We start from the raw sequence: 16049 nt of genomic DNA on the forward strand, positions 1-16049 counted from the left end.
TAAAGTTTAGCTACAGAGTCCTGTATTAAATTTAGTCAAAATATTCCGCATACTAGGCAAGTGACGCCGCAGTATGAAGCTCGTATAACAAACTTACATACGTACTACAAACATAATAATATAAGTACGCATGTAATTTATAATCAATACAAAAATTACCCCTATAAATCTTCATACATTCCAAAAGCCAAAATCTCAACGTCTCAGAACAAATTGATTAACAAATGTGTTATAGAAAACAACTCCGCTCCAAATAAAGTTCCAACATCATAATATGGTAGCAAATGTATAGGAATATGCGGAAAATGCGAAGTAGTTTGCGGTTATAATGGTCTGGATTCGTCGAGTCGAAGTTATAAGCAAGAGCGACAGCGATTTTCCAAAAGGGTTTGTATTCTGTATATACTGATGGATATCTTCCTTTGTAGATTCTCACCATGTCACTGGATCATCAGGAAATGAAGGTTTTTTCAATTGATTTTAATTGTATCTAATAAAGAAAAACGATAAAAATGTATAATTGCGATACTACGTGGAAGGAATACAAAATAGACGTGAGAAGAAGACTGATTGCCACATTGAACATTAGTACTCAGTAGAGTACTAGGTAATAAACTCAAACGAAAGGACTCAAAACTTAAGTAGGTAGGTACTTCATAAAATTTAAAATAATATCTACAAGCAACGGAAGAATGTGGAAAACTATGTTAATTTTAAAAAGTTTATAAATCAGATTCAATTGTCAAATTTATCTGATAAAAGTAATTGTAGCGTATCAATAGAAAACGCTTCTCGCTCCGCTCGTGCCCGTATCCCTTGTATTTTCGACATACGCTTAGCAGACAAATATATTGTTGGTGAAACTTCTCTCCTTCGAGTGGTTTCTGAACTTACACACATAAGTTGCGCATCCAACGGCTGAATACATTATTTTATTTATAACCTCTTTAAAACGAAACTTGGCCCGCCATAAGCCATTTTATGTTGCTAACTTTTTCCGCGAGATTTAGTTAGAACATTGGTATTATTTTTTATTGCAGTTATGTTAATATTTGTTTTGAAGTTCGTGTCTTGACGTGAGTGGGCGTTTTATTTTTATTTATTATCTTTATAGATATTTTGTTTAAAGATCATACAAGCGAGTTTATAGAGAACATTAGCACAGACAACTTGTTTTATTTTATTCATTTCGGTTAATTAATGTATAAATATCGGATTATATGTATATTTAGAAATTACATATTTTTGTGTTTTACACTGCTATTACGATTTTTGAAGTGAAACTTCTTAATCGGGGTTGGAAAAAAATTTAGTGTAACATTTTTTCCACGCGTGATTCACGTATTTCTGTAAAGTTGCATATAGTAAATTATTTTTTGAAAAATAAGGTCATAAAGAAGTTTCACTTCTTACGTGTGTACACTAGTACACGCACACATTTTTTTTATACAATTTACGTTGCCAATACATAGGTGTACACTGTACATAGGCATGCAAACTCAGAATCTTAAAACTAACAATCTATATTATACATTTTAATATCACATAAACTACACATTTTAATATCTACTCTCCAAACTACATCTTAACAAAACACGCTACACAATTCATTTCACAATACAAGCAAGGTTCCCGTCATAGAATATAGAGCAAGTCATAAATAACAGATACAATGGTGACATCCCTAAACTAAAAGTACCACTCAAAGGATTATCGATATTCAAAAATCGTTACAATTGATTGGTTTATTTAAATAGGACTTTATTGGCTGTACTTGATGTGGATAATGCTGATTTTGAATCTAACTTCACACCACATTAGATGAGAATTGGGATGGGTAAAATCGGTTGTTAGTTTTTTTGGTAGTTCTGCATCCTGATATGATCTATATTTCATAATTTAGTATTTTCTTGTGTTCGATTTTATCCGAGTTTATTAACTAGCTTATTTCTAATTCCTAAGGACTACTTAGTTTTTATACAAATAGAATTAAGTACTGTTTTTTTACGTAGGTATCTACTATAATTTTTTTTAAGTTTATGTACTTATAATCATATCAAAAAATACATTTATTCATCATATTTTCCGCAGCTTAATTATTCCTCACTAATCTATACATATAATAAATCTGTAGAAGGGTCAATTCTGTACATTGAAAATATTGAAAAAATAACTAGCAGGGGGTGTTACTGGATCGATACCAAACCCAAATATGTGATTAAAAAAATTTCTGTCTGTCTGTCTGTCTGTCTGTATGTGAAGACATCACGTGAAAACTACCGGTTCGATTTCGATGAAACTTGGTATAATTTTACCTTATTATCCTGGGCGTAAAATAGGATACTTTTTATCCTGGAAAAATAAGTAGAAAAAAAATTAATCTCAATTTTTCAGTTATCCATAGACGTTGTTCTGTAGTAGGTACCGCGAACACACGTTGCGTATTATTATAGACCTAGCCGTATTTGGGTCCAATAGATATTTATAAGATGTCATTGTCCGAGTTACTCAAAATGGAGAAATAAACCATCCACGCAAAGAACGACATCCGCGCGGACGGAGTCGCGGGCGGAAGCTAGTTACAAATAATACGTTAAACTAATCCTAAAAAAAACATATTTTTATTCACACCTTTGTTCCAGAATAAAGTCACTTTGCAAAGTGTTGAACTTTTCCTCCATACTTCCTTGAAAAGTGAAATTTCACGAGCGTTAAAAAAAAACTTTAAACACGTACGTCTTCACTAGTCTTAAAAGAGGTATAAAACGTCAGAGAAAGTGCATTAAAAATAAGTACGTGCGAGCGGGACGGCGCTATACATTACCGTATTTACCTCCCGCTCTAGTGCTCCTTAGAAAATTGTTTTATGAATGAGTATCACTTTTTTTTTCACACCGTTTACCCAGTTCACGAAGTGGTTCTTTTTTTCAGTGAAAGTTGGTTTCTTAAGTTGTAAGTTGATAGGACTATGAAATGTTTTCGTGGTATGATATCGTGAATATTTGTATAGGGATGACTCTATGTTTTTTTATTCTAGTTTTGTTTCACGTTACCTAGTAGGTATTTTAATATATGTAGGTACTATCAATAACATTCGACATCGACCTTCACACATCAGATTTGAGTATAAATATATTTGTTAATTAGGTACATTACGATTGACTCTACATCTACATCTCTAAAAAGGAATAAACGGTAGGTAACTTTCGATAACTTAAGTTGATAGTTCTCATAATTAATATAAAATATTCAACTCGGTATTCCAAATGAGTGATAATAAAACTGACATTACAACATACTTCAAGATTCCAATAACATACCAAATAAAAGATACCAATCTTTCTACAATCTTCAACGGTCGCGCACCCCTCCATTACACGGTATCTATAAATTATTGACATTTTTTTATTAATACGCATAAATTTATCTATCCATACATTAACGGAAGGGTTTTAATAGCCTATAAATCAGCATTTTAAACAAAAGTTAGTCAAATTCTGTACAAAGGGACCGCATTGTGCATGCAATAGTTATGAGTGGATGTTTTGTTGTTTAACCCGTGAAATGTATGTTTTGTTAGCGGTGTGTTGCGCTTTATATTTTTTTATACAAATATTTGATCAATACGCTATGATTGTGAGTACTTGTCTATTATTTTGCTTTGATACTTGAATGTGTACTGATCAACTGAATGCATCGTTCGTTTAAATTAAGCATCATTTTAATAAATATGATAGTTACAATAAAAAATTGTGTCGGTAAACTGTAAACTTAATTAAAGATTTAATATGAACGTATATTTGTATAATTTAAGGGTAGTATTTTTGTGTTAAACAGTATAAATGTAGGCGTTGTAGACGGATGAACTAGATTTAGAAAGTCGAGGTTTTGTGTTACCAAAAATAGAAAAAAAATAATTTAAATAGCCACTAATATCGTGTCAATGCTCTAACTATAAATGCCATAAATAACTACCATAAATTAAAGACATACATATCTCAAAAACAATCTATCTATCCGTCGATCTTCTACCTCGATTAATCTTTTAAGAAAGATTCGTGAGATAGTTGGGCCATAATAACCAAATGGTATACAAGGAAGGGTTAAACAACAAAAGATTGGCTTCCGGTTCATCGGTCGCTTTGTGGACGAGATATTAATAAACATAGATAATAAGAAATTTGATTATATCTGCTATTAATAATAGGCAAATGGCAAACAGATGGGTAGGGTTACGTTTTGAATATGATAATTTTTGGATGTAATTTGTCAAAAAAAATAGTAATGAACCTTGTAAAGAGTACATTGTGATAAATCATAAGGTATTTTTTTTTGTAAAAACATAATTCCTTCGTTTCGTTTAATGATTTTATTCAGTTCCTTTTAATCGATGATAACTATTTTTTGTTTTTTTTCCTTAGATTAGTTTTTATTTTTAAGATAAACTTTGATGGTTTGACTTCTTTAAATATTTTGTTACATAATATCTGTTTTTAATTACGTGTCCATGTTATAGTTATAGGTAATTTAACGGATAGCTCTTGTAGGAATGAGCAAAACTCCGCTAAGCTCTAACTATTCTCATAATAGCCCATAATTGATTTCCAGCCACCAACAATAGACAATGCCCATAGACAACTGTCAACGGAGCATAGACAAGGAACACGATACAAACCTCCGTAATCCATATTAATACTGGCAATTCATCAACCCTGAAAAACGTTACCATAACAAAAGGCCCCCTCGAAAATAAATAATAAACTAAAAATTATATGCAAATTCACGACCCATAAGTTTCTATAGTTAACCCTTTCACCGCTCGGGGACAAAAAAGAGCTATAATTTATTCGTTGAAAGATACTGGATGAATTCTGTGGCATTCAAAATAGTTCTACATTAGTGTTCAGACGTGTGTTAGTGCTAGTGTTAAGTGTAAGTGATCAAGTTATTAAACGGCTTGTTGACAGATTTTTATATGCGTTAATGGGAATTTTTGAAAATTTTACTAGTGTCATGTCAAATCGTCATATCGACAAAGTAGATAAATATATATAATTGGTTGAGTCTAATTGATTATAGCAATCATATAAAATATCTATATACCTACCTCATCATATATGTAGGTACAAAATCATAATGAAAATGACTCATAAAATGAAATAATACGCGGCTATTACCTAGTATTATTATATACTATTTTTCTATTGAGTTCATGCGATTATATGTCTCCAAATATGCATGCGTAAGAATAAATTGATGATGTAGAGTCTCGTAAAAATTAAAAAATTTGTGCTTTCTTAATGTTGGTTCCAAGACATTCAATTTTTTAATTTGCGTCACTATGATCACGAAAGTATCTAAGAAAAGATGGATGTGTATTAACTCTTTCACGTAAAAAGACTGATCCGATCGCGATGCAGTTTTACTCAGAGATAGGTTTACGCACAAGCTACTCTTACCTTTATCACGAGAACTGAGTGGGCTGAATGTAGCTATAGATTACGTTTACGTTATATTATGTTTTTCATTATATTTATCTTAAAAATAAGTATATTTTAATACTTTTTCTGTAAAACATTTTGACAGTTTTTTTATTGTCACGTAAATGACGCTATACTTTTTTGCGCATGACAATTCTGAGTTATTTTGATAGTCTAAGATCCCACCGCAGGATTAGTGCGTTCACAGTTTTTTTGCTAAAATCAAACTTTTATGTATATATTTATAATTAGGAGAATATATATCTAATGATAGATAAATTTTGACTGGCAACCCAGTCGATATAAATTCTCCTAATTATAAATATACATAACATTTTGGTTTAAGCAAAAAAACTATGAACGCACTAATCCTGCGGTGGAATCTTATACTATGATCAACTCCTAACATCCGGACATTCGGTATCGCGCCAATTTGAATTCCTATTGGAAAAGTAATTTTAGCCAAATAAACTGTTGTCATCAACGAAATCATATCCTGTTGTAATAGTTATTCATTTTGAATGCATTAGTTTCTAAACTTAAAGATGGTTTTATTTTTTAGTAAACAAGTATAAACAGTTAAGGAAGAAAATCTAGTCCGTTTTATACGTAGGGTAAACTTGCATAATTCGTACCTGCGCTTAAATCGTACCTCGTCTATATCTCGGCTTGGGTAACAGTTACCAGCGCCTCTGGTGGCATAAAATGTCAATAATAGTCGGCCATATTGCCATGTGACAAATAAATACCTGTTACGTTGCTCCCGACTAAAATATTTATCAAGTAAGTTTTTTCTTACTTTTTGAGTAATTTTTTCGCACACTTCACAAGAACTGTCTTCCAAGTATACCGTTCATAAGTTGTTTAACTGTTTATTTTATATTTATGCGTATATTTGTGAATATATTTCACATAGTAAAGCCGGCTTGTTCGTTGACAGTTTTTTTTGCGGCAAATTTGAAATTCTTTTGATACTTGTGCCTATTTCGTACTCGCAGCAACTTCTTAAAACGTACCTGTACGAACGAACGAAAACACCTCAAAAAGGAAACAAGAAAAAAAAACAAGAACAAGATGAAAATGACAGTTGGTATTGCAAAATATGTCAAGAAGACGTTAAAGAAAACATGATTAAATGCGGTAATTGTGAAGTATGGGTACCTACCCATACTTCACAATTACCTACATGAGCTATGTGCAGGGACAACTAAAAAAACAAAATGTTATTACTGCGATGACTGTCAGGATTTGGTAAAGACCATCCGCTGTATTAATAAGAATTAATCTAGGTACATTAAAATTAAGAAAAAGAGGAGAAGATTATTAAGATTGTGATTTTTAAGACTGTAAACCAATGATAGGATCTCAAAGTACGATTTAAGAATATACTAGTACGATTTAAGATGAATGGTCTTAAATCGTACTTTTTTTAAGTTTTTGAAAATTGTTTATTTCTCAGAAGTTTATAAGATATATGTTATTTTTTGTTGAAATACTAATAGAACATTAGTGAAATTATAATTACTTAATATAAATAACTGTGTATCATTGTTCATTTCCAAAATTTTTGAGGTTCTCCTTAAGTGGTACGAATTAGGCAAGTTTCCCCTAAATAGGTTTTCGGTATACCGGTATACAGTATACTGTAAAATGTACTATAGAAAGAGGAAAATATGAATAATCAATATATTGTTGAGTTTTCATCCGAATTTGACTCTACATAATATATTTTCGATATTTCTTGTAGTTGTAGAATATCTTAATTCTGAGTTGTTGGATTCCTTTGTTAATTTAAAACTAAATATAATTGTAAAGATCTATATTTTAATGAATAAAGTAGGTATTTTATGATAAATAAGCAATTATTAAATTAGCACAAGCGGTGTAATAAATAAACCTTAATTATATATTCAATGAATATTGCCTTGGTTTCCTTGTATAATTATTTCATTAATACCAAATGATTTATATTGTTTTTGTTATTTTTAACTACTTTGCGTGTAATAAAGTCAGGTATTGTTTTATTGCTCCGGTAGTTTGAAAATTTTGAGTAAATTTTAGGTAGAGCAAAGATCATTTACTTTTTTAAATCTATTTAAAATAAAATGAATCGCCAAATGTGTTGGTAAGCGCAAAACTCAAGAACGGCTAAGCCGATTTCGTTAATCATTTTGTTATAATATTCCGTCCAGTACGAGGATGGTTCTTGGAGAGAAAACGTAATCATGTGCCACGGGCGAAGCCGGGGCGGACCGCTAGTACCTATAGAATAATTAAGACTATGAAAGAGTAGGGAATAATTGAATTATTATGTCAGTATCTTCTTTTCTATATACTATCTAATTATCTAACATAAAATATGGACCTATACCTATAGGTTATCGTTAGACCACAAAAAACGAAGCATGTAATTTTTTTATATATTTTTTATCGTAGGAGTTTCTAACATGAATATACCTTCTAGTAAGAATATAACTTCACAACATTCTATCACAAAATATAAACAATAACTTAATGGAACTGTAACTTGATATATTTGGTCATACATTTTCCTTCTATATACGGCATAACTGAGACAAAGGAATAAGTAATACGATGTCACATGCTAAAACTGTCTCTATATCTAAGTTATAAGGTTGAAAATAATTTGTACCGTGTGTGGTGGTTACGTTGTTATGGATGTAACCTGATCTGTTTGCACATGTTTGATCGATTGACAATATTTGAGGGTGGAGTCTCCATTGCCCTCGTAGGAAAGCTAGATACTAAAGAAAATGGCCTACGATAAATCAATATGACGTTACTATAAAGGTAGACTATCTTTGTTACAACGAAAGAAAAGCTACTGGGAAAATAGTTTATTAACCTCATTTTTAAATATTTTTTCCATGTAATTTATAGCTATCATTACAAATAAGAACAAAATAAGCGTGTGTGCCGAGCTCACGTGTCAGAAGTGGAACTTCTTCGGCAAGATTCAAAGGTACCAAAAACATCGCCTTACTCCATGAGGTGACTGTATATCTTGAAATTTTACTCAGCGCGCCTAAAGAAGTTCAGTTTCATTTCAGAAACATGAGTCTAGAAATGCTACACCAGTGTATCGATATAAAACATAGCATATTAAAATCGATAATGTATCTATAGAATCGATTAGAGCTTCCGTTTTTCTATCGTTATAATAATCGATTAATCGTTGTTTAAATATAATCCAGCTCCTGTTAATTTAAAAGGTAGACTGGTTCTTGTATCCTTTAACAAGGCTAGATAAAATTTTACGATCGGCTTGCTCAATTATACGGCGTTCGATTCCCTGTTTGGAACCACATAAAAATATCTTTAAATAATTAATACAAGTTTCTTATACTGTGTCTTTTAATTTTATACTCAGAGAGCTAGCGAAGAATTTGCTAAGTCGATACGTAATTTAATTGACGAGCTCCTTTTGGAACTGATACGCAACTGCGCGCTGCGTTTTTATTTTAATTAAAACTTAATATTTATCAACGATTTTTCATATCCAAATATATTTTCATAAATCAATTCTAGTCCATTTTGCACGTGAAGACAAAAATTAAATTGTCGGTTACTTTTTTAAAGTAAGTATAACTTAGACCTTATCCATTCATCTCCTATACTATAACTTAGTCTGTGCTATAACTCTAAGATATAAAAATTGTAAGCTCACATGTAAAACGATAATTAACGTTATAAATATTGATTAGATTTTCACGTAAAAATAGTTCGTTTTATATGCATTTCTATACCTATAAAATACTAAAGTAGTTAAAGAAGTAAATGAGACCTGACATATAGTTGCCTTGATTGGACAACTTGCTTTACTTATTAAGACTTTATGTAGAGCAAAACATGGGTTTAGTAATTCTAGATATTTGAATTTTGTAGGCATTAAGATCGCTGTAGAACACACTTTTTTACATTTTCTAGTGTACTAGGTATCTACTTTGTACGCTTTAAAATTATTTTTAATAGCCGTATAAAACTGTAGTTTCCATAGATTTTAATTTTTATTGAAACATTTAAGTAGTAATCGCTCTTACTCTTTTGTAATAATTATAAAAATGAAGATTATCATACACTTTTAGAAGTTTTAGATCATCGCATTGTTAAACTAATTTCCTGTATTTTTTTAATACGTTTGACTATTCTACGTTTAACTCTTATATAATAATATATTATACTTTATACAACGAATTCTTTAAACATAGAGAAAAAAAACGTTCAAAAAATATAAAAAAAATCTTAAAAATGTTCACGATATTCGTAGCAGGAAATCAATTTGATGAAGTATTGATTTTACTAACCCTACATGATGTGCCCTATACATACATGTTAGAAGGGTGTGTGGGGGTGGAACTATTCGCTCATATAAATAGGTATATAAATTGTCATTCACCCCATCGATATTCCATTTTTAAGTGTATTGGCAATTTTCTTTTTTGAAGTTTTTTGTATTATCTGTTGGTTGTAATTTCAAATTGGTGGAAAGATTCCTATTTTGAATGTCAGTGGATATTTTTTAATAATTTTTAATAAACAACTAGCTTACCGCCCGCGGCTTCGCTCGCTTTCTCTAAAACGATTTGAGATTTAAACTATCCTATCTCTCAAGTTGGATCGAACTGCACATGGTGTGCGAATTTTATTATAATCGGTTAAGCGGTTTAGGAGTCCATTGAAGACAAACATTGTGACACGAGATTTATATATATTAAGAGATTCATATACCGTTCTTAATAACTTTTTAAGACCCGTAATTATAAATTTACTTAAAAAATCAATATAATAGGTAAATTATTGAACTTTATTCGACATCTCTACATTTTCTTTAAATGTATTTATTACGTTAAATAATAAAATATGTATTAGATAGATAATATCTACCTTACCTACAAATTACGATACGATATATACGTACGGTTACTCACATATTTTGTAAAATTAAATTGTAATACTGAAATGATTTAAAAGAGCAACTATGGAGTTTCTTGCCGATTCTTCTCCATAGATACTGCTTTCCGAATCGGTGGTAAATGATAAAAATATGTATTGACGTTTCAAAAGTGCTTCTCGAAGAAGTCTAATTGAATAAATAAATGTTTGAGTTTGAGTTTTGAGTTTTGATACTTTTCGACTAAAAAGGAAATTCACAAAGAATATCAAACCATTTCTTTCTAATATATTATAATGGATTTTAATAATACTAGAGTTCTTCAAATTATAAATGAGTAATCTGAAATACCTATACGTCATAATTATTTTCACAAAATATACGTATTGCAATAACCAAGATATAATAAACATAAACCTCTAAGTTCATTATATTTTTAACCAACCAAAATTCTATCGCGGAATCTTCAATACCTTACAAAGTTTGTTTTGCGCATTTAAAATGATAAATTACTCTGCTTTTCAACCCTGACTGCGCTAATGTGACGTCATATATATATATAGTTAAAAATACATATATATATATTTAGTAAAAGTTAAAATTTTAAATTCACGTTAAGTCTGTTCTATTTCAATTAATTTCATACAAATAATTATGTATGTATTTTCAAATGGTAATAAGGAAAATAAGTAGTTTCAAACTCTACATTATTCTTATTAGAGTTAAAATATCCTTAACAAAATATTTTAATTAAATTTAACTAATTAAAAAGAACTTACCTTGACCGCAGCTCGAAGAAAAGTTTTTAAGTTTTTACGCGACGCGGTAAAATTATTTTTAAACACAGCCAGTTACAATAGAATAGTAAAGAGTCTAATAAGAAAAAAGTCTCGCTTCAATCATATAAATTCAGCGCACTGATAAAAAAGAAATGGAATAGAATTCAAATTTGGAAACCGGAGACGCGTCCCGAAGGAAATTTGAGAAAATCGTCGTCTCCAGGCGACGTACGGCAAGCGAATGTACCGTTCAAACTACGCTACAATTTCCTCAGCGAAAACTGAATCGACTGCGCTGTGTAAGTATAGGGAAGGGTGGTTTTTCCTTCGAATTTCATAAGTATCTACCTTTCTTTATATCTAAGCGCAAGAACTACGCTCACCCCTTGAGAATACGTCGTGAGACTTGATCGTGGAACGCTTGTGCGTTCCGAACAAACGGCCTTCAATTTCCATTGGATTTTCAGCCCTACATCAGCGGGGTAAGCCTCAAAATTGATTATCCACCGTTTCTAACATGTAATGTTTTATAAGCCCAACTTTTCTAGTAAGGCAACGGTAACATAGATAAAATGTATTGGGTGGTGAGCAGAAATATATTTATGTATGTAGATTCGTGTAGGTTCGAGAGTAAGATACGGTATGGGCTTCGTTTCACGTGACTATAGAAGTATAGAGTTTCGTTTTTATGTGTACGTATAAACGGAAAGGGTATTGCGTGGTAACGTGAATTTTGATATGTAGATATACGACAATTTGTCACAAAATGAAATATCGAGCTACACAGGCTTCCTTCCTTTGTAAACGTCTATTTTCGTAACCGTTTTATTGATAGGTATACGAAGATGACGAAACTTCAATAGAACTAATGAGTGGAAATTATAATCCGTCGGACGTGTTAATTTTTACGCTCGAATAGTAGGCGTTCGAGTGTAAAGTGTACGCTGAAATAAGTTTATGGGTCCTGTCATTGGAACTGGAAAATTTAGTTCAAAGTAACACCTCGGGAAATTTCGACCCGCATACATTTTAAGGTCCGATAGCTCGACACGATGACACACTTAAAACAAACGCGTCTTAAATGCAAAATCATTTAAGCAACAAGTTTCATTCACGGGCAACAGAGAAGGCGATCCAATTAGAAAGGGAAAGAGAGGAATTTAAAAAGTGAACGCCCGGAAAGTTAGGCGGGAAAGCCCGTGCTAATAACCTGTTGCTTCGGCTAAATTAAATATCGCTAGACCCGAGAAACGCATGTCGATAGTCGATATTCCATTCGAATTCATTGCACTCGCGTTAGATTTATTTCCAGTCTGGCTTCATGAAACGCCCTCTAATACGAACGCTACTTCGTTTCATTTTTATATTGGATCCGTACAAGTCTATCCCTTAGTGCTGCACATTTATCATTTTACAATTTATAAGCCGCCTTCACCCACCCCTTCTTCGAGTGATATCGCGAAATATCGATAACGTAGAACGCTGACGTAGCAGACACCCCTACGCGTGGCTTACAGGAGGAATGAAACAGTATCAGCCGCAGTGTGACGTCAGAACGAGACAAAACACCGTACCGCGACGAGATAAGTGTTCTAATTTATACTCAAATTGCGAACGTCGTCACGAGAACCACGTGCTAAATAACCTATTCATATTTAAAACGCCGTATAGATGAGTGTAGCGCGCAATCGATTTTATGCTTTAATGACTTGCGTTTGAGTTGATATTTTAATAAGGCATCGAAAGCGTGGCATTGCCTTAAAATTTTTCATTTTTGAAAACGAAGCGCGCTCCTTCCGCTGGCTTGCGAACAGTTTTGTATTCTATTGCTTTGGGATTGGGTTCAGTTTCGTGCAAGTGGAAAAGTTTGCAAATTAATACATCAGATTTTAAAAGAAAGCCGTGCATACTAACTAGGGCTGTGTCAAGGTTAACTGGCTGTAGGTATTTTATTAGCAACTCGGTTACTGGGTTAAATGGTTCTCTTAGGGGTGGATTTCTTGCAATTTTCGTCGTTTATCTAATTATTCACTTAATCCCTGTTTATTAGCATATCCAATTTGTTTACTGCGCGGTAATTTGTTGTTTCGTTGTAATTTATGTTATTACTGTTTTACATGATGGGTTTACAGATAAGGGACGTTTTTGATTCCTTATATTTTATGAGCATTAGACGCTCTAAGAACTGTATTTTCTGAAAAACGACGCTTTATTTGTAGTTCGGATATCTGGTAAAGTATTCACTATTTTGTAAGAATAATCATGTATTTAGAAACAAGGGATTTTAACAATGATTGTGATGATATGAATAAGTTCAGTGTGGTAACATTACACGGTACACCTGAAACAGTCACAAAAATAGAAAATAACGAAACATGCATTAGTGCAAAAATTATTATAAATTTTACGTTCAGTTAAAAGCAATGTAGGTACAATGTTTAATAATAACTTTAGTGCAGTTTATCAGATACACACGACACCTACACGATTTTTCCGCAGAAGCTCCTATTTAAATAGTTGACTATAATATTAAGGTCTATAAAATTGGAGTAGGTATAAAGCTTTCTGGAAATTTCATGCATTAAATTAGTTAAAGTAATCAACTTTTCTAGGGAATCGATACAACGAATAAAAACATTTCAATTCCAACAACATCAAACGATTATAATTTAATACTGATGAATTATGATCGAACCACCATTATATTCATATTATAATTCCTTATAAAATAAACCCCTTCGAAATATAGCTCTTTAAACTTATTAACTACCGTCTAGGTCTAACCAATTAGGCGAGCAATAGAATGCTGTTCATAGAGTAAATAATACACATGCGATCGTATATTGTAGTCTAACAAGCAGCCCTTAAGTTCTCTATGGGGTGCGGTTGGGGATGGAGAGCGGTGTATCGGAATTTTGATATTTTATTTCGTTATTTTAGTGGTATATTTAGTTTGCTTGCAAGTAGAGTGTGTGGTTAGGCTATTTTGATTGATCTTGTATATTATGCTGCTATCATCATAGAGATGTAGAGCATATTTCAATTGAAATAAACCTTTATTAAAAACTCTACTACTAATCTTAGACTCTACATTTTACTACAAGAGATAATTTGAGAAGATATATTGTTAAGGTGGGTAATCTAGCTTCGCTATTATATTCGTTGTTTATTACTACCGCAGTATAGTTGTAGTAGAGTTTTCCAATAACAAGACCGAATTATTATTACTAATAAGAGCTCAAATTCACGCTCACGCTTTCAATCGTTTGAAAATTTTATTAAAAAGAAATTTGTTAAGTTACCTTTCATACCACCAACCAACCACACCAAACTTTCAAACAACCTACCAATATTCTTATAATTAAGTATGAACCATACATATTCTCATAATTATGAATTTAAAAAATATACCTAGAAATTTTCTTTATTTTTTTAAATTTCAATACAAGAAAAACTCACTCGCCATCCCATAGCACATGTTACAAGAGGCCTGTCAAAACGAATGGAAATATGCTAGAAAGAGTGACTGGATAACAAGCGCACACATGGGCACGGCCGCCATCTTGGATCCATTCACTATTGGAAAATTTAGTTTAGCTGAGCAATTGGAAAAATAGAAATGCATTCGCTTTTTGTTGGTCGTACCTAGTGAAATATTTAGAATTAAATTCGTATTTTAACAATGTTTTATTTAAAACCATGTTGCATCATGATGTAGTTATAAATAGAAATATTGTCTTGATAATAAGTGCGTGTGCTTTTAAAATAAATTAATTCTAAAAAACATCTTTTCTAGATACCTAATGCATATGATAGAGACGTCAACATGTATTTATCAGACGAGTCTTACGTTAGGAACAAATACATTTTATTTATTTAAGTTTATATTTAGTTATATTTACTTCAGACATAGCTTTTTATAATTTAAATATAAAAAATTGTTTGTGCGTTTGATTCCCATTCCGTCATATTATAATAACGAGTAGTCTAACTTACCTTGTTATATTCAAAGAGTTTTAAAACTGTGGTTGAAGTAGGTATGTTATAATAGAGTTAAAAATAGCAACGTTGTAAAAATAAACTAGAGATTAAATTATACTTATCTCTAATATATATATCTCTAATATATAAATCTCGTGTCACAATGTTTGTCCTCAATGGACTCTTAAACCACATAACCGATTATAATAAAATTCGCACACCATGTGCAGTTCGATCCAACTTGAGAGATAGGATAGTTTAAATCTCAAATCGTTTTAGAGAAAGCGGGCGAAGCCGCGGGCGGTAAGCTAGTTTTTTAATGAATTTTTCGTTCGAAATATTCCTTTAGTATTTATTATAGAATTGTAAAATAAGTTTATAATGAATAGTAATTTGTGAGTGACCAGTATTTTTTTATTCTTTCTTTTCCATTTGATTAAATTTAAGAATGAATAAGTCGTTATGATTCATATTTTTATTTATGTTCTCTGTTTGGTAAAATCGTAACGTTACTAAACAGGTAGGCTACATAGTGTGTTCTTGTATCAAGGTTTCAGTTCTAAAGAATGACTCTCCTTTATATTCTACTTGATTCAATATTATTCAAACTTATAGAAATCCTTTAGTTTCCTTCTAAATCTCATAAATCGTATAGAGAGTGAGTGGCCGTAGTGAGCAGTAATTTGTGAGTCGATTTAACAGAGCCCTCATTTTCGGGAACTCGCGAAAGAAATCGAGTATCGACTGAAACAAATGCCGCGTTCGTGTTATAGTGATGTGCTGGGATTATCGATATTTTAAGCGTTGTTATTTTTTCCCGATATTATTTGATGACATATGAAATTAGAAAATATTTCTTCTACAAAATAAAACAAGAATATCCAATGTTATTGCTTA

The sequence above is a fragment of the Colias croceus genome, chromosome 9 (genome assembly GCF_905220415.1).
Source record: "Colias croceus chromosome 9, ilColCroc2.1".
In the NCBI taxonomy this organism is placed as follows: domain Eukaryota; kingdom Metazoa; phylum Arthropoda; class Insecta; order Lepidoptera; family Pieridae; genus Colias; species Colias croceus.